Genomic DNA, 25891 nt, shown 5'->3' with positions numbered 1-25891 from the left:
TTAAACAAAAACAAAATCTCACAACACAAAACTACCTCCACCAAGCAAGCACCGTGCTTCCTGTTTTTACTTTCTCTTTCATTTCCTGTCTTGCTTTAATCTTTCTCCTCAGCTGTCGTTCCATCTTCTTGAACAACCCACCCCCCCAACACACAAACGCACATATTTATATACACGTAGCCATCTCTCCGAATTAACAACAAATTAATCAATTCGGAGACGAGTTTGCAGGGATGGGGCTTTTAACTTCATCCAAACACTTGTTTTAAATAAACCCCAACAAATACATTTAAATCATACAATAACAATACATTTCCTGTTAAATCATAATACTGCCATAAACCATTCTTTTTTCATAAATAAATACAAATACATTTACTTACAAGCAGGGTTTTGCCCTGCCACACTGATAACACACAGGGCTCTCTTCTGCCCTACCACAATACCTTATGGTCAGTTTCTCAGACTTTAAAGAATATATAGTAACACTGATTTTCAAATTAAAGCCAAATAAATGCATAATCAAGGTTATAACAATAGACTAACTGACGTAGCCTTTAAGAGGACTGAGAATAAAGAACGCAATGAACTTTTGAAATCTAATGAAAAAAACTACTGATGTAATGCGACTCGAGATGACAACATTCGTAACTGAGTATAATTACATTTCAAATGATGTGTGACAAGCAGGCTGTAGTGGATGACATCAGGCCAGAAAGAATCACACAGACAGGCAGTACTTGTGTTGAAAATGAGTCGCGGCAGCGCTCAGTGTTTTAATAAACAAATAAATAAACGGTTGAACAAAACAGAACACGGCACTTTAAGCCAAAATAAATAGACGAACAAAACAGACTAACACTTAAACAAACGGTGGACTAACAGACAAACAAACACGGTGAGTACAAACACTTATTATTATTATTATTATTTTCGTTTAATTTACCTCCTCTCCACACCCGTTCTCCACTCACCGAACACACAACCCCGAGTGAATGAAACGTGCATCTATATATACAATTGTGCTGGGATTCAATTACCAATTAATTATTCACTTGAATCCCAGCACGTGAACTAAATCTGTGCAACCCTGTGCTTACATATTATTAAATACTTTAAATGCACGTGAAGTGAAGTGCAATCCCCGTGCCTAAATACAATTATACATTTTAAATACTTGTGCTCATTACCCACATTATATCCCGTGTACCAACTACAATACACCAACATTAACACACGCAACATGCAACATAAAACACAAAAATACACACAGGGGCGGGGCACATTGCCACATGATGTTAAAGAAATCATCTTCAAAGATTGGAAAATGTTAGAATATGATCCCCAACTGTGATCTTTCGCTACAACTTCACAAAAATTCTGTTTTAGAAGAGTGTAACAGGGAGAGATCTGGACTGGCCGTCTGACGCAGGCACGATGCTGCAGGGAGGGGGCGGCAGTCCCGTGGGGTCGGCCTGTCAGTCATGGCGGTGACACGGAGAGGTGGGGAGGAGGGGGTGTGCGCTTTCCCCCTCTCTGAGTGGCTGGTAGGCGGGCTCTAATGGGATTGTGTGCCCTATAAAAATAATACTCTGCTGTTTCCTCAGGTCTGCCCTTTTAAAGAAACAAACAAAAGATGTACTGGGAAGTACGGGAGCCGGGACCGAGAGAGAACCGGGACCAAAAAGAAAAACGAGGAAAACAACGAGAAAGAAAGATCCTAACTGTAGTGGGGAACCCGTGGGCAGACCCCGTGTGTACTAGTGTGAGGGTAGGCTGAGGAGACGGCCAGAGTAGGACGGAGACCCGGGCCGTGCGGCTAGCGACGGCTGGGGTAACGCTGCCGAAGTGCAGCACCTTTTCTTTTGTAGTTTTGTTACTGTGTTTTATTTTCCTGTTTTTTTTCCCACCTTTGGTTTTGGAATTATTGTTTGAGCACTTGTAAGTGCGCCCGCACTTGAACCGTACCGGACTGGTATATCCCGTGGTTCTGTGTTACCATAGTTGGTACGCAGACCACGGTGAACAGCGCCCTCTGCGGGCTAAAAATAAAAAGTACACCCAGCACAATAAAACTGGGCACCTGTGCGGTGCTTCAAGTACACCTGCTGTTTCTTGTGTCAGTGAATCACCCACCCCCTCCCACACGTGGTGTCAGAAGTGGGATTCACTGGCATTGCCCATAAAGGCAGTGCACAAAATAAATCATGGATGCCACACAGTTCGCCGCCATGATGGACCTCCTGCGCCAGACCCTCATGGCTGCGGTGCAGGGGGCGGCTAGACCCGCAGCTCCAGACCCCCGGTTACAGAGGCCCACGAAAATGACCGCCGAGGATCGACCTGAGGCATATTTGGAGGTGTTTGAGGCCATGGCGACCTCGGCCGGGTGGGATCCGGCACAGTGGGCCAGCTACCTGTTGCCTCAGCTGACGGGAGAGGCTCAAGCAGCGGCGAGAACGCTGTCCCCAGCGCAGATGTTGGATTACCCAGTGCTGAAGACGGCTATCCTTAATCGCGTTGGGGCCACGCCGGAGGGTTATAGGAAAAAGTTCCGGGGAGAGCATTTCGCTGCAGGGGAGCATCCCCGAACCATCGCCCACCGTCTTAACCCTTTGCGGTCCATTGTCGGACTGGGTCCGACATTGCAATTATTCCTCACAGGTCCTTTGTCGGACTGGGTCCGACATCATTATAGCAACGCAATAAACGGGTGTTTAGTCGTTTTTTCTCCGGAAAAAGCCGAGAAAACCATTCAATTGCCGAGTGGTAGCGACAGGAGCCGAGACAAGTCGGAAAAAAAAAAAAAAAAAAAAAAGGCGTATTTCATGAATAGTCATACATGGTATCAGGTATCAGATAATGGGCGTCCATAATAAACAAGCTGGCTAAGTGCGTCAGCGCACTGAGACTATCATGGACATTTGCAGAGCTTTTTTCAGATGTTATAGTAATAAAATAATGACTTTGATCGCATTATTGAGGAGTTTGGTGATAAAACGAGTGATCTGGAGATGATCGATCGGTATGTACGACTATTATTATTATTATTATTTATTTCTTACACAGCTGAACGCTATAGCAAACAAAAGGCTGGGGAGGGGCTGGAGATGCCTAGTGTGTGCTTTGTTGATATGCAGGGCCATTTAAACCCGTTTGACTGTGAAAAAAAATACTTTTAAACAGCGCGTATAAAATTAACTGCGCGTGTGAAAATTAATTATTCCTGGCGTGCCTGACGCGCGTTTAATAAATGGACCGCAAAGGGTTAAGGATTACGCCATGGGTTGGCTGAACCCGGATGCCACCACCAAAGCCCGGTTGGTGGAAGTAATCGTGGTAGAGCGGTTCCTGGAGTGTTTGGCCCCGGGACCTCGGCTGTGGGTACAGCGGCAGGCACCTGCCACACTGGATCGGGCGGTCGAGTTAGCGGAACAATACCAGGCAGCGGAGCCAACGCCCACGAGACTGCCTGGGAAGAGTGTGGCTACCGAAGCACCCCCTCTACTGGGCCCTGAGAGGGCGAAGGGACTGGGGGGGAGGGGTAGCCAAGTATTTGGTCGAGGGGTGACCGCGGGAGCTCCCGGCCCGGGAACCGGAGCGGGGTGGGGTTCCCCGCGGGCTGCTGCGGTGTCGGACCGGGGTCTCGCGCGGCCACCTTATCGACGAGCCCCTTTGATGGCTCCGGTTTTTCCACCTCTTGCTGGAGCTCCGAGGCAAGAAACCAGTCCACCGAGGTGTTGGACGTGCAGGGAGGTGGGCCACATCGCGCGGGACTGTCCCGTGATGGAGTGTGACCTCAGCCGACCAGGTAAGCATGTTCAATTACCTCAGTCACTCCAGCAGACGGGTTTTGTTATTCCTGTGACAGTGGATGGTACAAAAACCCAGGCGCTCCTGGATTCAGGGTGTGGTCAGTCCCTAATACAGGATAGCCTAATCTCACCGGGGCATAAGCAAATATTGGGACGGGTGCATATTAAATGTATTCATGGGGATGTACGCTCATATCCTAAGGTTAACATAACGGTGAAAATTGGACAGCAGATGACACAGGTGCAGGTGGGGTTGTGTCCTCGATTGCTGGTACCGGTAGTTCTGGGACGGGACTGTGGGCAATTCAAAAGTTGGTTGGCTGCCCTGACGGCCCCGTCCTCCCTATTGGCTACGAAAGAGGAAGTAATTGGAGAGATCTTTCCCTTTCGGGACCCGGAGTGGTTTTGTCATAAATTTAAACCCCGTAAAACTAAACGGGAGCGCCGGGCTGCGAAGAATGAGGGCTGGCAGTGGAGGGGGCTTGAAAAGTTTCAGGTGGGGGCGATTGGTGAAGAGTCTGGGGGGGAGGCCGCGGAGCCAGCGCAGGGGTCTGGTTCGGCTGCCTCCGCTCAGGACCGACCTGATCCCGAGCTGGAAGCCATGGGAGCTGATTTTTTAGCTTGTTCCCGTGACTTCCGACTCGAGCAAGGGCGTGACGACGTGCTGGGCAGGCTCTTTGACCAAGCAGCTGTGGTTAATGGTCGGGTGGTCGAGCCCAGACGCGCCGCCACGTACCCTCACTTTGAAATCGCTCGAGACCTCCTGTACCGTGTCGACAAATTGCCCCAGACCGGGGAAGTGCGTCACCAGTTGCTGATACCTCACCCCTTTAAGGAGGATTTGCTGCGGCTGGCTCACGCTATTCCTTTGTCTGGTCATCTGGGCAGGGATAAGACTAAAGCAAGGCTTGTGTCACGGTTCTACTGGATGGGGCTGGATGGTGACGTCAGACGTTTTTGCGAACGTTGTGGGGAGTGTCAAAAGGCTAGTCCTAGAGCCGTTCCACGAGCCCCACTGGTGCCGTTGCCCCTAGTGGAAGCTCCGTTTGAGCGTATTGGAATGGATTTGGTTGGGCCGCTGGAGAGGAGTGCGGCGGGATACACACACCTATTGGTCATTCTGGATTACGCCACGCGTTATCCCGAGGCCATTCCCCTTCGCTCTACCTCAGCCAAATCTATTGCCAACGAGCTTGTGAAGGTCTTTTCCCGAGTGGGGATCCCCAAAGAAATACTGACCGACCAAGGCACCAACTTTATGTCCCGACTAATCCGCGGAACATGTAAACTTTTGGGGATTAAGACCATTAGGACCTCGGTGTTTCATCCTCAGACCGACGGTCTTGTGGAGCGCTTTAATAAAACCCTTAAGAACATGTTGCGCAGATTTATTAATAGTGATGTGCGTTACTGGGACCAGCTGATTCCTCCCCTTCTCTTTGCGATCAGAGAGGTACCCCAGGCTTCCACGGGTTTTTCGCCATTCGAGCTGCTGTATGGGCGAAGACCCCGGGGTGTGCTTGATCTGGTCAAAGAGATGTGGGAGGAGCAGCAGGATAATTCGACTAATACAGTCCGGTATGTGTTGGACCTGCGCAAGCGTCTTGAGTCTGTGGGAAAATGGGCGCATGACAATTTGCAGCAGGCTCAGCACAGACAGGAGACGCAGTACAACCGAGGAGCCCGGTTACGCACATTTCAGCCGGGGGATAAAGTACTTCTATTATTACCCAGTTCTGAGTCGAAACTTCTGGCTAAGTGGCAAGGACCCTTTGAGGTTACACGCCGGGTTGGGACGGTGGATTATGAGATCTGCCAGCCGGAGCGACGGAGAGAGAAACACATTTATCATGTAAACCTCTTGAAGCCCTGGCTGCAACCGGAGGCATTGGTAGTGGCGCAAGCAGATGACGTCACCGACCTGGGACCTGATCTTTCTGTGGTGGCGAAAACAGGGTCGGTACAGATTGCAGAAAATCTGACACCAACACAGAAATGTCAGGCTCGGGCGCTGGTGACGGAATTTCCTGATGTGTTTTCTCCCGTCCCGGGGCAGACTCGAGTAGCCCATCATCACATTGAAGTTGAGCCGGGGGCGCCAGTTCGCCAGAGGCCATACCGCATACCTGAGCGTAAAAGACAGGTAATAAAAACGGAGATTGATGAAATGCTGAGACTGGGGGTGATAGAGGAGTCCCAAAGTGACTGGAACAGTCCAATTGTTTTAGTGGATAAGCCGGACGGGTCAACTCGATTTTGCATTGACTTTAGGCGAGTTAATGAGAGATCGAGGTTTGACGCTTATCCCATGCCTCGGGTAGATGAGTTGCTGGAGCGTCTAGGCACGGCTCATTTTATGACGACACTGGATTTAACGAAGGGGTACTGGCAGATACCCCTGACCCCGGAATCCCGAGAGAGGACGGCGTTTTCGACTCCCTTCGGGTTATACCAATTTAGGACCATGCCCTTTGGGTTGCACGGAGCACCAGCCACTTTCCAGCGGATGATGGATCGCATTTTGCGGCCCCATCAGCAGTACGCCGCTGCTTACATAGATGACGTGGTTATCCACAGTGAGGATTGGCCGAGTCATCTGTGTAAGGTAGCGGCGGTATTGCAATCCTTGCGGGAGGCTGGGCTCACTGCTAACCCAAAGAAATGTGCCATTGGGAAGAGTGAGTCGGAGTATTTGGGGTATCGAGTAGGGAGCGGCCAGATCAGACCGCTGATTGCTAAGGTGAAGGCCTTGGCTGACTGGCCGGTCCCTACGACCAAAACCCAGGTGCGCTCTTTCTTGGGACTAGCGGGCTATTATAGGAAGTTCATCCCGAGCTTCGCCACGCTCGCTGCTCCCTTGACAGACCTCACCCGGAAGGCTGCCCCAAATACGGTTCAGTGGACGGAGCCGTGCCAGAGGGCCTTTCTCGCTTTGAAGCGAAGGCTGTGTAGCAAGCCAGTGCTGTGCAGTCCTGATTTCAGCAAGAGGTTCACCCTGCAGACGGATGCGTCAGAGACAGGTCTCGGGGCAGTGTTGTCTCAGGAGGTGCGGGGAAGCGAGCACCCGGTCCTGTATATCAGCAGGAAGCTCCTTCCCCGTGAAAAGAACTATAGTACCATCGAGAAGGAGTGTCTCGCCGTAAAATGGGCAGTCGAGTCACTCCGGTACTACCTCCTGGGGCGACACTTCACCCTGATTACAGATCATGCCCCCTTAGCATGGCTTCACCGGATGAAAAATAATAATGCCAGGATCACGCGGTGGTACTTGGCCCTGCAGCCCTATGCCTTCCGGGTTGTCCACCGAGCAGGAAAACACCATCTAAATGCTGATTTTTTCTCTCGGGAAGGCATGGGGGTGTAGGATTTCGAATGGACCGGTGGTGCCATTCTGAGGGGGAGGATGTGTAACAGGGAGAGATCTGGACTGGCCGTCTGACGCAGGCACGATGCTGCAGGGAGGGGGCGGCAGTCCCGTGGGGTCGGCCTGTCAGTCATGGCGGTGACACGGAGAGGTGGGGAGGAGGGGGTGTGCGCTTTCCCCCTCTCTGAGTGGCTGGTAGGCGGGCTCTAATGGGATTGTGTGCCCTATAAAAATAATACTCTGCTGTTTCCTCAGGTCTGCCCTTTTAAAGAAACAAACAAAAGACGTACTGGGAAGTACGGGAGCCGGGACCGAGAGAGAACCGGGACCAAAAAGAAAAACGAGGAAAACAACGAGAAAGAAAGATCCTAACTGTAGTGGGGAACCCGTGGGCAGACCCCGTGTGTACTAGTGTGAGGGTAGGCTGAGGAGACGACCAGAGTAGGACGGAGACCCGGGCCGTGCGGCTAGCGACGGCTGGGGTAACGCTGCCGAAGTGCAGCACCTTTTCTTTTGTAGTTTTGTTACTGTGTTTTATTTTCCTGTTTTTTTTCCCACCTTTGGTTTTGGAATTATTGTTTGAGCACTTGTAAGTGCGCCCGCACTTGAACCGTACCGGACTGGTATATCCCGTGGTTCTGTGTTACCATAGTTGGTACGCAGACCACGGTGAACAGCGCCCTCTGCGGGCTAAAAATAAAAAGTACACCCAGCACAATAAAACTGGGCACCTGTGCGGTGCTTCAAGTACACCTGCTGTTTCTTGTGTCAGTGAATCACCCACCCCCTCCCACAAAGAGGTAGGAATATCAAAGATTCTCTTGTATCCTCAATGTATAAATCGCCTATAGAGAAAAACTGGGTTAGTGAAACTGCTGACATTCATGGTAACTATCGATGTGGTAGATTGTTCATTGTTCTAATACCTATAATGTTAAATATTTTATGCACCCACATTCTGGAAAGAAATACTTAATGTAAAGTTTAGTTCATTGTAACACAACCCATGTAGTTTACGTGCTTAAATGTCCTTGTGGCCTGATTTCATGTAGGGCAAACTAAAAGGAAGTTGAAAATAAGAACAGTAGAACATAAAGCAGTGATAAGGAATATGAACAATGCCATCGTCAGTCACTATGAAACTCACAATCACTGAGACTGATAGAGGGGGAAATATAGATAAACAACTTATGAGAAGGGAGACATTCTGGATTTACTCTCTGAAATCAATGGAACCTCACAGGCTTAACGAAACATTGGACCTTAACCCTCACATTTAAATCAAAACATATCATTTGTTGTGTAATTGTCTTGTTAAAGTTTGTATTGTAATCATTTTAGGACATGAATACTTTATTAAAAAATGTGTTGTTTATGTATGTGTATTTTTAATGGGTATAGACAAAGTAAACCATCGATTAGACAGTGGGTTTACAGCTCTGCTAATAGGATATATGATAAAATGTGATTGTGCAATTAAGTATTTAATTAACTAAATGTTATTAATAAAGGCAAATACTAACAACGGTTTATTTTTCTTAAAATATTCTTATATTTAATATATAATAATATAATAAACAGGTGTAGAGGTGATGTGATTACGAAACAGAAGACAGACAACAAAGTTCACTATCCAGACAATGGTTTATTTTGTAATCCCGGGCTGGTGACTGCAAAGAATAATCCCATTGCTGTGTATTGCACTGTTTCAAATAATGGGTTACAGTCTTTAAATAATAAACACAGTGTAACACACACAAAGACACACACACAAACACAAGTCCTAACGTGCAAGTGGTGAAATACAATTTATTTGTGTACAGTTCTGAAGTGCTGTCTGGGTTGGTGCTGGCCTTATGCGACAGCTCCCGGTACATGTTAGCCGTCTAATAAACAAACAAGTATATAATTAGACAAGACAAAACAAACAAACACTCACGGTATAATTTTGCTTCTCCTTTAGCGGTTCGCTCTTAACCATAACAAAGAAACAGATCAGCTCGCCACGTCCTCTTTTGTACCGTCAGTCACACCCTCTTGGTTAGCGAGTGCAACCGTTTCTCCTCTAATCCGCAGTTGCCACATCAGTTCCCTTCTGGGGCAATGACTTGGAGTACTGTAGCTCCGCCCCCTTTCAAGATGGCCGACTTCCACCTTTCCATGGAATGAATTGACAGACCATCCAGTCCGGGGCACTCCCTTTACACAGCTCCCTCACAGGTCGGGAGGGAGATTTATAACCAAGATTCATTCTTTCTCTGTCATAACAATGCAGTTGCGCGTCTTTCTTTTTCCTGACATGTCGACACAACCTCCTTTTTTTCTACTGGGAGTCACTGCGGACTAGGGATTATACTTAAGGCCTGTGAAAATTGCGGAAAATTCACGGCAGTGTCATGGGTAAAGTATCAGATTTCGGGGAATGTGCATGGAACTCTTTTATAAATTATGTGTACAGATTATTATTATTATTTTTTAAAACATCAAATATAGAGGTAAAAGTTATTCAAGCACTTTACAATAGCTTGTGAAATGGTATTGTAATTAACAGCCTGTAGGTAAAGTGAATCTGCCAGGACAGCTTTCAGTTCTAGTACATCAGGTGCGTGTTCACCATTTAGGTCTTGCAAAACAGATACAATGTGTAACCCTGTGGCAAAGTGGTTAAGTGGATACAGGTGCAGGAGTGATGCAGTGCGTGATTAAACAGACAAAGAGAGTTAGAATCCAGTTGAAAAGGGATTTTATTGTATCCAGGTCTGGTGACCAAATAATAAGACCCCGGCAATACACAACAATGTGTGTTGCATGGAGTAAATAACGGGTTGCAGTCCCAAACAATAAACACAAATATTCACCCCACAATAATACTAACATGGTCACCAGTCCTGGGTGCGTGCAGTAGTGCTCGTGGTGGGTGATACAGGTTTATACGTGACAGTAGTGCAGTGCTGTTCCATCTTTGTGCAGGCCCTTGGCGACAGCTCCGGAATCATGTTAGCCATCTAGTAATTTACAAAACAAGACAATTACAAACAAACAAAACACTCACGCTGCTTTATTTCTCACAGAGTGTCTCACAGTCCTTACAGGTTCAAAACTCAAACCAAAGCAAAGGAACAGATTGCGTTTCTCCATCCCCTTTTATGCCGTCACACTTGACCCCTTGGTAAACGAGTGAAACTGCCCCTCCAATCTGTGCCACGTCGTTTCCCTTCCAGATCAATGCATCATTGCAACAGAGTCCTGCCCCCTTTCTAGCTGGTCGACTTCCCTTGAACCCTGGGAAAGAACTGCCAGGCCAGCCCGTCCAGGGAACTCTGTTCTCGTTGCTTAGTGCCCTCACAGGTCAGGGGGGAGATTTACTACCAAGAATCATTGTATTTCTGTCACAAACCCATACTGATCTTGGGCATCAGTCAACTCGTCAGTGACCACTGACAAGCAACCAGACTGTTTTACCAATTCCATAATCTCCTGCTTGTTAAACAGAAACCACCCTGTTTAAAATAGACTGAATTATAGAAAGCCACAGCAGAGCCGAGGAACGGCCTTTAAAGAAGGACTGTGTGTTATGGACATTTTTTTTTAAATTATTTAACAATATGGGTTGTACACAGAAACAAAGAAGAAACCTTGGGTACCTGAAATAAAAATAAAGCATTAAGAAGGAGAACCTCAACGAAACCTGAAAAAAGTTCAGAGAAAGGATTTAAACTAAAGGACATTCAATAAACAGTGGCTAAGCCAAATGTGAACTGATACTTACCAGTACGGAGCCCAAAAGTAGAACAGGGGATATTTACGGTTTCAAGAACCAACATGGGACTGTGTATTCCTGAAAGGAACACACAGTAAAATTATTAAATTAAAAATTATTTTAGGAATTGATATTGGTCTGTTAAGCAAAGACCGTGTATTAAGCTGCGGCCCTTTTGTAGGACCCTTCACGAATGTTTAAGTGGAACCTTAGTTTATTGGTTAATAAAGAACGCCTCACTTCTTCGAGCTCTGGTTTCCCATCTGCTTCCTCTCCCAACCACCTGCACCACTCGGTTACCTACCAACCATGAACACGATCTTTCACAGTAAATATTCATGTCTCAGCTGGGCTATTAAAGGAATCACTCCACCATTTGCTACACTCAGTCTGAAGAATTTACGTAACTTTTGGTTGTCCAATTTTTCAAGAGGGATATTTGCGCAAATATGTAATGTGTTTCGTGCTTCACGGTTTTCAGTGGACTTTTGGAACATGGAAGTCATGGAAGGTTTGGGGGGCGAGGGCAGGTGTTCACTGTGAGAGGGGGGTACTTCCTTGTAGTCACCCCTTCTGCTTTTATAGTGTTTAAGCAGACACCCTTTGAGAGTTTATTATCTGCAATAATAAACTGCCTGAGCATTCATTGAGCGGGTCAGTTGTCTTTCCTTTCTACTGCCAATCACATCAGTGTGATCGCTTCTGGGAGTCCTTGTAAGGGCTAGCCATTGCCCCTGTCTCATCACATTGGTGCTAGAAGTGGTTCTGAAGGAGCCTGGCTGTGAGAAGGAAGAGTAAGAGAAGTATGTGGGCTCAAGCTGATGGTGCCTGACTGATGAGGAGATTGTGATGTATGGCTGGACCTCATGGAGAGTGCCAGGAGAGAGGTCGAGCGGCAAGCTGAAACCCGAGAGAGCAGCAGAGAGAAGGTTGAAGAGCGAGCCCGTAGCAGAGAGAGGGCACAGGTATGAGCCCGCAATGGAGAGGGGGCGCAGGGAGAAGCCCACCGTGGAGCGGAGGCTGCCTACCAAACTGCCTAGCTTCAACGACACCTCAAGCTAGGAGGCGTTCAACACCCAAATGGGAGTGATGGAAAAGCTGTGTGGGCGGACCCCTGAAGAGAGAGCGCCTGTGCTGCGGGGAGATGCGCAGATGGTGCTGCTGAACCTGGCGCAGGAAGAGGGGGCGACTTGAACATTCTGACCGCTGCTCTCCAGCGCAGGTTCGGCAGCATAGGGGACCAAGAGCTGCTACGAGTGCAATTCAGGTGGAGACTGCGCTGTCCCGGAGGAAGTCTGGCAAAGCTGGCATCGGAACTGGAGCAGGAAGCGTGGCACGCCTACGCAGGTTCACCAGCATGAGAGCAAGAGGAACAAGCGCACTTCCAGTTTGTGGAGGCAGTCCGCCCCAGGGAGCTGCGCAAACACCTACGACTGTCCAAACTGCGCTCCCTGCAAGATGCCCTCCAACTAGCGCAGGAGTGGGAGGACACCTCTAAAGAGGAAGATGAGCATCGGAGCCAAACTGCTGTTCGAGCAGCTGAGGTGGAGGGGGGGCCGGATTAATGCAGGCTGGGGCTGGCCGAGGTGATGGAGGAGATAGAGGCCATTCGAAAAGCAATGGTAGCGAAGGTCTCAGCCTGGAACAAAAGGACGAATCCAATAGAAAATCTATTCTAATCTGTTCCTTGATCCATTATCGGACACCTGCATCGGAGACCTTAAACTTCAATCTCAGGTTATGTAATCCATACATTTTAAAGCATGTAAAAATATCGTACTAATCGTATTAATCTCTCTTTCTGCTTCTAGCTGCCTGTCGATGCGTGCTGCTGCAGTTCACGTGCACCTTGAACTTCGATCTCGGGTGATGTATTCCGTGCATTTGGAGCACGTAGCGTGTCGTGCGGGTTGCGTTTGCCCTTTGTGCTCCCTGTGGCTGCCTGAAGGGGTCCTACTGTAGTTCAGGGAGTGTTTTTTTTATCTTTCGTAAACAAATCTGATAAATTAAGGGACGGAGAAACTGTTCACATTGCTTGCACTAATTCTGTGCTTTTTTTTTTTTGTCCCCATGCTTCCATGCTGATATCTGGTCTCCAGACCCCAAACCACACATGCTGTTTCTATGTGCGCAGAACCCGGCAGTCTCCAGGTCCTGGTTTCTGCAAGACTCCAAGATCTCCAAAAAGGCAGCCTTTCTTCCTCGAAGTATTCGTGCCATTCCCTCAGGACTGGAGCTGCAACCACAGCTGCTCAGCAAACATTCCTGTGCATGTCATTAAAAAGCTTGGTCAGTGGTCTTCAGAGGCTTATGAGATCTACATAAGGAACAATATTAAAGACATTCTTGTTGCCCAACATCATCTGGAACAACATCCTAAAGGACTTTATTCCATATCCAGCCCTACCATACCCTTTGTGATATCGAAAGAAAATCTAAACAAACTGCATTCTGCTTATACGATGCCACCTATTATGTGTAAATATGCTTTTTTTTTTTTTTAGGCCTGGAGTGGAGGCAGCTGAAGGTCTAGGGCCCCCGGAGATATTTTTCCTTTTAGCTTTTTTTTTCTTCCTTCCGTTACCTTCAGTCACACAAAAGTAGATTTCACATTGTGTGATATTAATATTTTTTTGGGGGGGCGTGGGGGGTTATATTTTTTGATATTTCACATTCAGCAAAATGTGTAATGTGGTGTAGGTGGCCATAATTATATATGTATTTACATATATTTTTATTTTTCATTTTTTTGTTTTTTGGTTTGGTTTTGTTTTTTTTCACCGGGATGAACACAGTGCACCAATTCTGAATAGGGATTCTCTGCAAATCCTCTGTGTTCCAGCCTAATATTTGTTGTTCACAGTGATGAACACGTCACATAGATTTATTATTTTATTGTTTCTTTTTTAGCAGGTGGCACTGGGATGCTCCAAGGGATGAGGCTGTTCTCCAACTATTTTTATTCACCCATTGTTTGGGTTCAATGTTTTTGGAAATTTGTAAGTTTTTGTATTCTAATAAAGGTGGTTATTTAACGCAAGATTGTCTTGACTGAAATAATATTACGTTTCTATTACATCCCTCTTTGTCTGTGGTTACAATTTGTGACCAACGTGGACCAGGCAGATGCAGAGTGATTTCAGCGCCTCTTTTAAATACACAGAGAGATAGTGATCAGTGGTTTAATGCACGTCACACGATAGTTTCACAGTGATGCCCTGATGAGCATCTTTGCAACTGTGCACACCACAGTTTGAAAATGAACAAACTCACAATGCTTCAAGGATATCTTTTTTTTGCCTACTGGTATTCCATAGGTAAGTACATTTTTTCTTTTTATGTAATAGCGTTTTTAAATATTTAAAAGGGTGGTCAAGAACTTTTACAAGAAGTTTAAAGATTAGATAAGTTGCGCATGAACACTTTCAGTTTACCAGGGACTTTGGATATCACAATACAACTTTCAACAGCAATTGTATAATTTTTACACAAAAATGAAGAGAAGTTTTTGATCTAGTAGGCAGAGTCTATCTGTTGTAAAATGTTTCAAAAGTAACATGTGCAGAGAAACCTTGACAATAAACAGAAATTGATTGCATCCCTCACAAATGAACTTACTGTTTCTTGAGGTGAAACCGTTCAATGGATTCCAACTTTGAAATTCGGATGCAGTGCTGGTTAAAAATATTAGTTTCAAAGAGGCTACAAAAACAAGAAAACTTCTAATGGATATCACAGTGCAAGCTATGTGTCTTGTGATTAAACTAATGCGTTGTTCAGTTACCAGATCTGAGCTTGTGATTTACTGAAGGGTATCCAGATGGTCTTCAGAATGGGTATCCAGTTTCAAATGGTCTAATCATGATAACCTCTTAAATGTATACTGGTAAAATCACCTGTCCTATGATAGAGTGCTTAAAGTATAAGTTATTATTTCATGAAAGTAGATTTACACACCCTGATCCGATTGGTGATTTGTTCTCAGTACTGATCGAATTCTGTACCACACTAGAAATACTGTGAGGGACTGATTCTCAAAGCTCTTTACTCTAAATTGTCATTAACATTTTTTTTTTTCAGAAAGGAAGAACACATCTAATAAAGTGATCAAACTAGTACTGTGTACTCTAGTACAAAGAGTCATTTGCAATGTCTATTTGGTTATGGGTCACAAATTGTAGCCACGTGGGGGAAAATAAATCTGAAAGGCAATAGAAATGTAATATTAGATTTTTCAGATCTACAGCTTTTGAATGTAGGAAGGTCTCTGTGCACACAGGGGATAATGTACTGTTCATTTACACTGCTTCTCTGAGAAATGCTGGAGAATCTCGTTATCTTTTCATTTGAATCTGACACCTATTGCAAATAAGACACGTAAACGAGAATTAATTTGAGTTGTAGTCAAAAGTTTACATACCCAAATAGAAATGTATAATTTCTAGAAATTTCTCAAAAACAAATAATTATAGGGAACATCTTTTGTAGAAAAAATGTTGCTTTTTTGGATGAGGAAATAAAGTTACAAGAAATAGATGTCTACAATTTCATCAGCTTTGGATTGTTGTCGCGTTGGAACGTCCAGTTGCGCTTTAAACCGTAGAGGAGGGTTTCAGATGATTGGTCAATATCTTTTGGCATGCTATGGAATCCATTTTACCATGTATTGGAACTAAATTTCCTGTGCTATTCGAGGAAAAATAGACCCAAAATATTACCACGTCTATGCTTGACAGTAGGTATGGTGTTCTTTTCTTTGTATGCCTCACTAGACTTTCTCCAAACGTAATGACTATCAGCGTGACCAAATAGCTCGATTTTTGTTTCATCACTCCACAAAACCTTTGACCAGAACTCATATCCATCATTCAAATGCCGTTTTGCAAACTTTAAGCAATTGTCCTTGTGACGTTTTCCTAAGAGTGGCTTTTTCCTTGGCCTGCGAACATTGAGACCTTCACCATGCAATACTCGACCTATGGTTGAAATGGAAACCTCAGTCCCACTTGCAGCCAATTCACTTTGAATATCTTTAGCAGTCAATCTCAGATTGTTATTAACCTTCCTCACAATTCTTCTACTTGTTCTTAGTGAAAGAACCTTCTTTCTTCCAGACCGAGGGAGCGTTGTGACAGTACCATGAGTCTTGTACTTCTTGATAATAGAATAGTTGAAATTGGGATACTCAGATGCTTGGAAATCTTCTTGTTTCCTTCTCCAGCTTTATGACAATAAATCATTTTCTGCCTACGGTCTTCAGATAGCTCTTTACTTTTTCCCATATTGACTTATTGGTAATGACAGCAATCATCCTATGTCTAACCCTTTTATACTCTCTAAGAATGTTCACTTACAATCCAGCATTTTCTAGACTTTTCTAGAATTAGGTTCTGCATTATCATATTGAAATTTCTAGCACCTTGTAGACAATCACTATCATAGTATCAAAGAGTATGAATACTTTTGAATTAGCATCTTTGGAGTTTTGCAAGAAAAAAAAAAAAAAAATTGCTGAAATAAATAATTGTAGACTATTTCTTGTAACTGTTTTTCCTCATCCACAAAAGCAAAACTTTTGCTACAAAAGATTTTTCCTAAAATTGTTTGTTTTCGGGACATTTTTAGAAATTATAAATTTCCATTGGGGTATGTAAACTTTTGACTACAACTGTATGTGAAACAAACAAGACCCGAAAGCCTGGTAAGTCATTGCACAGTGCTGCAGGGGTACTGTTTTGGAATTAATATCCTCCACAGAAGTCATTAACTGTAGATAACTGACCTTATCTTCTATCAAATATCAGACCCATAAGGCAAATTAACATAAATGAGCTCTTAGTAACAACCCCTCAAAAACTTTTTTAGGACAAGAAGGTGTTGAAAAAAAATAGAAAAACACATTTTTGTATAAATTAACTTTGCCTCTAATGAATAAATTGCATTTCACTGCTGCAAGTCTGTTTCGGTAACATTTGTGAGGCAGCCAAAGTGGGAAAGAATAACAGCTTTTTGGTGGCCTTATTCTGTATTGATAGTGTTACAGTACCCATTTTTTATTGTCCATTATTGTACAGTATTTAAAGCCTCCTTATTTTTTTTTTTGATGGTGAAACATTTCATAAGGTACTAACAAGACTCCAATTTGTATATATACAAAAGTATATTTAGTTTTATCGATGTGGAAAGTCTGTATACTAACATACCACATGAGAGTGGTTTAGAAGCACTGTCATTTTATTCTGAAGTAAAGTGAAACGATCTACCCATGGATTTCTTTTTGGAATTAACTACAGATATATTGGAATCAAATTACTTCTTATTTAAGGATACATTGTATTTACAAATTCAAGATGCAGCCATGGGCTCTGATTTTGCTCCAAACTATGCAAATTAATATATGGGATATTGAGAAAAACAATATGTTAATGACACTGCCTCTAACCCACTCTTACGGGATGTTTTGTTTTGGAAAAGGTATATTGATGATGTGTTAATAATATGGACGGGATCTGAGAGTGATCTATTTTTGTTTAGAGATTACATAAACAATACCAATCCCAATTTAAAATTTACTCTGGAATATAGCCAAACTAAGATACATTTTCTGGCTTTGTTAATTTCAGTAAACGATGAGGGTGCTCTTAATACATCTATTTTCCATAAATCATAAAATAGAAATAGAATGTTGATCTAAAATGTACCATATATGGATTAAGATCTAATGTTCGACACATTTTGGTTCAATAAATATAAAAAAGTTTTTTTTTTTAAAAACAAATGTAAGAGGAATCTGATGCATAATATTAGCGGTCAAGTCTAAAAGAAGAAGAGATTTTTGAGTGTGCGACCAGCCTCGTTTCTACGAGCACCATCAAGCACAGTGTAAACGGTTCTTATGTCATTTTAACTCTGCAGAGACATTAATATATACAGTGCCTTGCGAAAGTATTCGGCCCCCTTGAACTTTGCAACCTTTTGCCACATTTCAGGCTTCAAACATAAAGATATGAAACTGTAATTTTTTGTGAAGAATCAACAACAAGTGGGACACAATCATGAAGTGGAACGAAATTTATTGGATATTTCAAACTTTTTTAACAAATAAAAAACTGAAAAATTGGGCGTGCAAAATTATTCAGCCCCTTTACTTTCAGTGCAGCAAACTCTCTCCAGAAGTTCAGTGAGGATCTCTGAATGATCCAATGTTGACCTAAATGACTAATGATGATAAATAGAATCCACCTGTGTGTAATCAAGTCTCCGTATAAATGCACCTGCACTGTGATAGTCTCAGAGGTCCGTTTAAAGCGCAGAGAGCATCATGAAGAACAAGGAACACACCAGGCAGGTCCGAGATACTGTTGTGGAGAAGTTTAAAGCCGGATTTGGATACAAAAAGATTTCCCAAGCTTTAAACATCCCAAGGAGCACTGTGCAAGCGATAATATTGAAATGGAAGGAGTATCAGACCACTGCAAATCTACCAAGACCTGGCCGTCCCTCTAAACTTTCAGCTCATACAAGGAGAAGACTGATCAGAGATGCAGCCAAGAGGCCCATGATCACTCTGGATGAACTGCAGAGATCTACAGCTGAGGTGGGAGACTCTGTCCATAGGACAACAATCAGTCGTATACTGCACAAATCTGGCCTTTATGGAAGAGTGGCAAGAAGAAAGCCATTTCTTAAAGATATCCATAAAAAGTGTCATTTACAGTTTGCCACAAGCCACCTGGGAGACACACCAAACATGTGGAAGAAGGTGCTCTGGTCAGATGAAACCAAAATCGAACTTTTTGGCAACAATGCAAAATGTTATGTTTGGCGTAAAAGCAACACAGCTCATCACCCTGAACACACCATCCCCACTGTCAAACATGGTGGTGGCAGCATCATGGTTTGGGCCTGCTTTTCTTCAGCAGGGACAGGGAAGATGGTTAAAATTGATGGGAAGATGGATGGAGCCAAATACAGGACCATTCTGGAAGAAAACCTGATGGAGTCTGCAAAAGACCTGAGACTGGGACGGAGATTTGTCTTCCAACAAGACAATGATCCAAAACATAAAGCAAAATCTACAATGGAATGGTTCACAAATAAACATATCCAGGTGTTAGAATGGCCAAGTCAAAGTCCAGACCTGAATCCAATCGAGAATCTGTGGAAAGAACTGAAAACTGCTGTTCACAAATGCTCTCCTTCCAACCTCACTGAGCTCGAGCTGTTTTGCAAGGAGGAATGGGCAAAAATGTCAGTCTCTCGATGTGCAAAACTGATAGAGACATACCCCAAGCGACTTACAGCTGTAATCGCAGCAAAAGGTGGCGCTACAAAGTATTAACTTAAGGGGGCTGAATAATTTTGCACGCCCAATTTCTCAGTTTTTTATTTGTTAAAAAAGTTTGAAATATCCAATAAATTTCGTTCCACTTCATGATTGTGTCCCACTTGTTGTTGATTCTTCACAAAAAATTACAGTTTCATATCTTTATGTTTGAAGCCTGAAATGTGGCAAAAGGTCGCAAAGTTCAAGGGGGCCGAATACTTTCGCAAGGCACTGTAAAGTGCCTTAAAGTGCCTTATGGTCTGCACCTCTTTTTAGAAAAAAAACTTTGCTGTGCATGAATGCCTTTAAGAATAAATAAATATATATATATATTTTACAGACGCCAAGGGAGAAATAAATATCACCCAGTCTCCTCCTGATATAACTGCTGCAGAGGGAGAATCCGTTCAGATGAATTGCTCCTGGAAAACACTTGAGAATGATGAGCAAATACGAGTGGAATGGTGGAAGAATCAATCAAGAATTATATCTTGGTTTACCAAACAAAATTACTCGGATATCAAAAGAAACAATCCATCTTTTACTATGTTAATAAACGCAAACAATGCAGGTACTGAGTTGAGAATTGCCAACCTCACCCAAAATCACACAGGAACATACCACTGCAGAGCAGTAGCTGAAATACCTACGCTGAAAAGAGGAAATGGAAGTGGAACAGTGCTATATGTACATGAAGTACAGAATAAAAGTGAGTGGAACTACTTGAAGAATAACCAGCATATACATTTCATCATGCTGATAGTTTTTGTATTATTTACAGGAATTTCAGTAAATATAAAACATAAAACACACTTTGTATCAGCATTATTTAGCATGCGTTTATGATAATACCAGATTCTTGAGATATATAGGGGTGTCTGTCTATCTGTCACACTTGCATTGTTTTTTTGTCATTGTCATGAAACTTGATAATTCTTCTTCAATACTATTCTGGACATACTGTCGATTAAGCTCATGAACTTTTTCATCATGCTGATAGTTTTGATTTTTAATTTACAGACAGGGGGTGTATATATATATATATATATATATGTACAGCTCTGGAAAAAATTAAGAGACCACTGCAAAATTATCAGTTTCTCTGGTTTTACTATTTATAGGTATGTGTTTGGGTAAAATGAACATTTTTGTTTTATTCTATAAACTACTGACAACATTTCTCCCAAATTCCAAATAAAAATATTGTCATTTAGAGCATTTATTTGCAGAAAATGACAACTGATCAAAATAACAAAAAAGATGCATTGTTGTCAGACCTCGAATAATGCAAAGAAAATAAGTTCATATTCATTTTTAAACAACACAATACTAATGTTTTAACTTAGGAAGAGTAAAACCAGAGAAACTGATAATTTTGCAGTGGTCTCTTAATTTTTTCCAGAGCTGTATATATAATGCTTTGTAACAAAAAAAGCACAGCCTCATAATCTGAAACTATTTTACTGAAGCAATCTAACAAATGATTACATTGTATGCCTCTCCAGACTATATCCATGCTTTCAGTTGTGTATACATAAAGTGTTCTCATAAATACTGAAGTGTCATCTTTACATCTTTATCACAGGCTCCTTGGGTTCAGGAGCGGCTGTAGGTGTCCTTCTTGCAATGTTTTTTGTGCTGCTTATAATCACTCTTCTGTGGAAATGGAAAATACTGATGTCAAGAGGTAATAATTCACACTGTTAACAGCTGGGGGGTGGGGGGGATGGACTAAAATGTTACAGGTTTAGTAACCCAATGTGGTGGAGTGTCCCGCCCCTATATATATATTTATTATTATTTGTATTTTTGTTTGCGTCGCAGATCAAAGCGCCGTGTATTTGTTGTTTGTTTTTATAATTTAAAAACCTTGTGAGGATGCGTGGCTGATCAGCTACTGATTATTTAACTAGCTGACAGTCACGCATCCTTACTAAACTCGTGCAGACTGTGGCCAAGGGGTAATAAGATAATTAACAGCTAGTTAACCCCTCGGCCAGAGTATAAGAACCTGCAGCTGTCCGTGCTGCGGGGAGAGTGTGCAGCAGAGAGTATGCGGGGTGGAGAGTGTACAGAGGAGAGTACGGGAGAACACAGGAAAATGAGCAAGGAGAGCGAAAAACAATTGCTATATGTAAATATACTTGTTTCTGTTTATTTGTTTGGCCAATGTGCCCTTTGGTTTCTGTTTTGTTTATTTAATAAATACGCTGACCGCAGTAGAGTTCAGCTTCACCCGCCCATCCACTGTTTTGTTTCTGGTACTTCCTGGTCCGTGACGTCACCTCACACGCCACTCAACAACAGATCGGTCACATATGGTGGCAGCGGTGGGATAAACAACGCCTCCAGGAGGCCGGGCCAGGAACAGCAAAGTGCGTTTTTTTTGTTTTTTTCCCAAAAATAGTGTTTTTTTGTTTGGAGAAAAAAAAAATTAAATAATGGGAAGAAAAAGGGGACGAGAGAGGAATGGCCTGCCCCCACAACAGAAGGACAGTGGAAGCCAGAGGATGGACCCTAAGCTCTGGCCATGGGATCTCGCATGGTGGATACAAAGGGAGGACTCCATGAAGGAGGAGGAGTGGTGTACGTACTGCCATCGATTTGGGCATGAGGAGGAAAGCTGCCCAGAGGTCGACCGGGACACAGATGAAGAAAGGGATGAGCCCGAAGTCTTGTTGTGTCCAGCACCCAGAAGGGGGGAGCGCGAGCATCCAGCGCCCAGAAGGGAGGAGCGCGAGCATCCAGCGCCCAGAAGGGGGGAGCCCGTGCATCCAGCGCCCTGAAGGGGGGAGCGCGAGCACCCAGCGCCCAAAAGGGGGGAGCCCGTTCATCCAGCGCCCAGAAGGGGGGAGCCCGTGCATCCAGCGCCCAGGCCTCCAGCAGCAGAGGAAGAATACCTGCTGCCTCTGTCTCCGCCACCTCCACCGCTTCCACCAGTAGGAGCAGAGCAGCGGGAACTGCCTCTGCCTCCACCACCTCCACCGCCAGGAGCAGAGCAGCAGGAGCTGCCTCTGCCTCCACCACCGCTAGGGGCAGAGCAGCAGGAGCTGCCTCTGCCTCCACCACCTCCACCACCAGAAGCAGAGCAGCAGGAGCTGCCTCTGCCTCCACCACCTCCACCGCTAGGAGCAGAGCAGCAGGAGCTGTCTCTGCCTCCGCCACCTCCACCAGCAGAGAGTAAATGATTGCTGGCTCCGCCTCAGCCGCCGTGGGAGGACTGTTTGCCCCTCCCACCTCCACCAGCAGAGGGTGAATGCCTGCTGGTTCCGTCTCAAGCGCCGCGGGAGGACAGCTTACCACTCCCACCTCCACCAGCAGAGGGTGAATACCTGCTGGTTCCGTCTCAAGCGCCGTGGGAGGACTGCTTGCCCCTCCCAGCTCCACCAGCAGAGGGTGAATACCTGCTGGTTCCATCTCCACCTCCACCAGCAGAGGGTGAATACCTGCTGGTTCCACCTCCACCTCCACCAGCAGAGGGTGAATACCTGCTGGTTCCACCTCCACCGTCATGGGAAGGATTGTTCCTGCCCTGCTTCACACCCGCCCAAGGATGCCTGCCTTGCACCGCCCAAGGATGCCTGCCTCGCACCGCCCAAGGATGCCTGCCTCACACCGCCCAAGGATGCCTGCCTCGCTTCGCCCAAGGCTGCCTGTTGCTCAGCATCGCCTGGGGCTGCCTGTGGCTCTGCATCGCCAGGGGCTGCCTGTTGCTTCGCATCGCCTGGGGCTGCCTGTTGCTTCGCATCACCTGGAGAGCCACCAGTTACAGGGTACGAGGGAGAAGTGGAGCTCCCGCTGCCCCAGGGGCTCCCCTCCCGAGTTCGCCTCCGGAGGGTCCGCTGCTGCTGCCGTCGCCTCCCGAGGGTCCGCTGCTGCTGTTGCTGCCGTCGCCTCCCGAGGGTCCGCTGCTGCTGCCGTCGCCTGCCGAGGGTCCGCAGCTGCTGCCGTCGCCTCACAAGGGTCCTGCTTTGCCTGGGGTCGCTACCAGTCTTGCCATGCGGCAGGAAATACTGTGGCTGGAGCCCCATGAATGGCAGCTGCCGGCCACAAAGAAGGGGGGGGAGGTCAGGAGACCAACTTCCCCAGCCGCACTTTTGTGGCAGGAGAAATTGTGGTCAGAGCCCCTCGGAGGGGAGCTGCCGGCCATGAAGAAGGGGGGGAGATCTGGAGACCACCCCCAAAATTTCCTTGGCCGGAGGAGCCGGCCTGTGCGCGGTCCACCGGAACACTACGGCTGTTTGGGTGGGAGGAGGACATCCCACCGTGGCCGCCACCTTTGGCCCGTTGCTGCCCTGTTCCTGGGCCGGGACTGCTATTTCCACTAAAACTTACAATTTGGTTTGCCAATGTCAATGGTACACATGGTTGGTAAAAAAAAAAGATTTGAAAGAAATGACACACACTTCTTAAATGAGTTCCCGAGTTCCTCTGAGTGGAACTGCGCGAAACTGAGACAAAGAGGTTCTGTCTCACTCTGAGAGGTCTGGGTACCTTGGCACTGCCTCTGCCACAGGTTAATATATAAAATGTAACTTTTTTAGTAAGTTGGCTATTCCATTTCAAACATATTACAAGTATTGCCCCAAAAAATGTGTACTTGTATAGTTCAAGCTTCATTGCATTTACAGTACATGCAGCTAAAATATGATTAGAAACTGCAGATTGTATTTTTATTTAAAGCTTCAGATGTAATTACATTTTGTTTGTATCACTTTCTATACTATTTTATTGTTTGCAATCATTCAAGTTGGTTGTGGGGGCTGTTGCTCCTATGTTGAGTTATTGTATTGTTTCTATAAATCTGCCTTTACTTGGCAGAGCTTGTCTAGAAATCCCAAGTGCAGGTATTGAACAGCCTGTTTAAAATTCAATTCCACTGGCAAACACCATAGAACATAGGGGAATTTTAAACAAACAATTAGAATGCATTTCAATATACTTACTCATTATTTTATTAAAGCCCAAGATCAAGGTGAGGCTGCTGCAGATTATGAAAGCGTTTTAGAGATGGACGCAATAGAGGGGCCACAGGAGGCCGTTGAGGCGAATTCCTCCTCCTCCCAGGGATCCACACAATGGGTGAGTCATACACCTCTGTAAGCTCAATTCTGAACATCTTTCTCACAGAACTAGACCTGACTTGCCTATAAAAATAGTGCTGAAGTAGGCTTCCAGTGGTGAGAATACAAACAGCTTCACTATATTTTGGTTACAACATAAACAGAGATTTAATTGCATCATGCTATGCTTAACAGCTGATTGATTACTGTCTACATATATATATATATATATATATATATATATATATATTTGTTTGTTTGTTTTGTTTTTAGGCTGAGATCACAGTTTATGAGTCCTGTGATTATTTTGATGTGAAGAGCAATGAAAATGAGGATGACAGATGAGGGCCAGTCAGACTGTCAACACTTCCCACTTTCACAGACAAAACAGCCAAAGGAGAACCGGTATCTAATTCAAACAGATTCAAGCCTGTCAAGACTCCTTAATAAATACAAGACATTCCCGGTACATGACTGTTACAGTAAGCAATAAGAAACAAGCCAAAAACCAACACAAAGTCCAGGTACATTATTCAGATCACTTGGTATTGGAGTGTGTGGCAGAATGACAGCCCTGCAGATGTAAATAGTGTGTGGGGGAATGTAAGGTTCACAGGGATGGGCTGTAATCAGCTCCTGCCAACAATCACAGGTGAGGCCATTCCCCAATCACGTAATTGAGTGCTAATTGGGGAATGGCCACATGTATAAAAAGGGGGAGAAAGCCTTTGTTTGGTGAAGGGAGTGGAGGTGAATGTATATTGAAGGTGAATGTATATTGAAGGTGAATGTATATTGAAGGTGAATGTATATTGAAAGTGAATGCCCATTGAAGGTGAATGCCCATTGAAGGTGAATGCCCATTGAAGGTGAATGCCCATTGAAGATGAATGCCCAGCCTTTATTGTTTTGTTTAAACATTTGATTTTGGCCCTTGTGCCTTTGTTTCCTTGTTTTGTTTTGTGTATAATAAAGAAGTCTCTCATTCCTGTTGGTAACAGCTTGGGCTGTGATGGCGCATGGGACCAACATTACAGTTTGCAACAAAACAAAAAAAAAAAAAACTGTAAGTTAAACTTGTAATAAAATGCATTTGAAAATAATACTTTTTTTTTAAATAATGCTGTCTTCATCTCCTCTGTTGTACATTTGATGTGTGGTGAATATATAAGTAAAATTTATTGGAAAGTGTATTAACAGATGGGCTTCCACTGCATGCCTTCTTTGAATGAACAGTTCTTTACCAGCTCTATTAGCATCAAATTATTGAAATGGACAGACACCCTCTCCTGCTACACCTCTGCAGTATGCTAAAATATCCACATACCCCTGCAGTAAATACAAAATTAGGGCCATCAGTATCATGATACTAATACGATACTGTAAAAAGTTATGGTAAGAAACATTAAGCTTTAAGTTGACCAAAAAAATGTACATAACCAAACACTAGCTCAACTTACCTCAATGTTGTAAGCTTCTAAGGGAGCCAGAGTAGGAGAATGCGTGCATGTGGTTTTAATACAGTTGGTTTTCCGTGTGATGTTGGTGCTAATACCACAGAAA

At 44.5% G+C, this 25891-nt stretch overlaps 1 long non-coding RNA gene across 1 annotated transcript; it reads left to right on the top strand.

The window, feature by feature from the left end:
* The first annotated feature begins 14132 nt into the window (after nucleotides 1-14132).
* Nucleotides 14133-25364, top strand: LOC117408417 (uncharacterized). The gene is made up of 5 exons (XR_009309588.1): nucleotides 14133-14256; nucleotides 19606-19974; nucleotides 20851-20952; nucleotides 24229-24347; nucleotides 24602-25364. It is a non-coding gene; the product is annotated as an uncharacterized LOC117408417 (long non-coding RNA).
* The last annotated feature ends 527 nt before the right edge of the window (nucleotides 25365-25891 follow it).

Source organism: Acipenser ruthenus, chromosome 2, assembly GCF_902713425.1.
Source record: "Acipenser ruthenus chromosome 2, fAciRut3.2 maternal haplotype, whole genome shotgun sequence".
Taxonomy (NCBI): domain Eukaryota; kingdom Metazoa; phylum Chordata; class Actinopteri; order Acipenseriformes; family Acipenseridae; genus Acipenser; species Acipenser ruthenus.
This window is presented reverse-complemented; position numbering and strand designations above follow the sequence as displayed.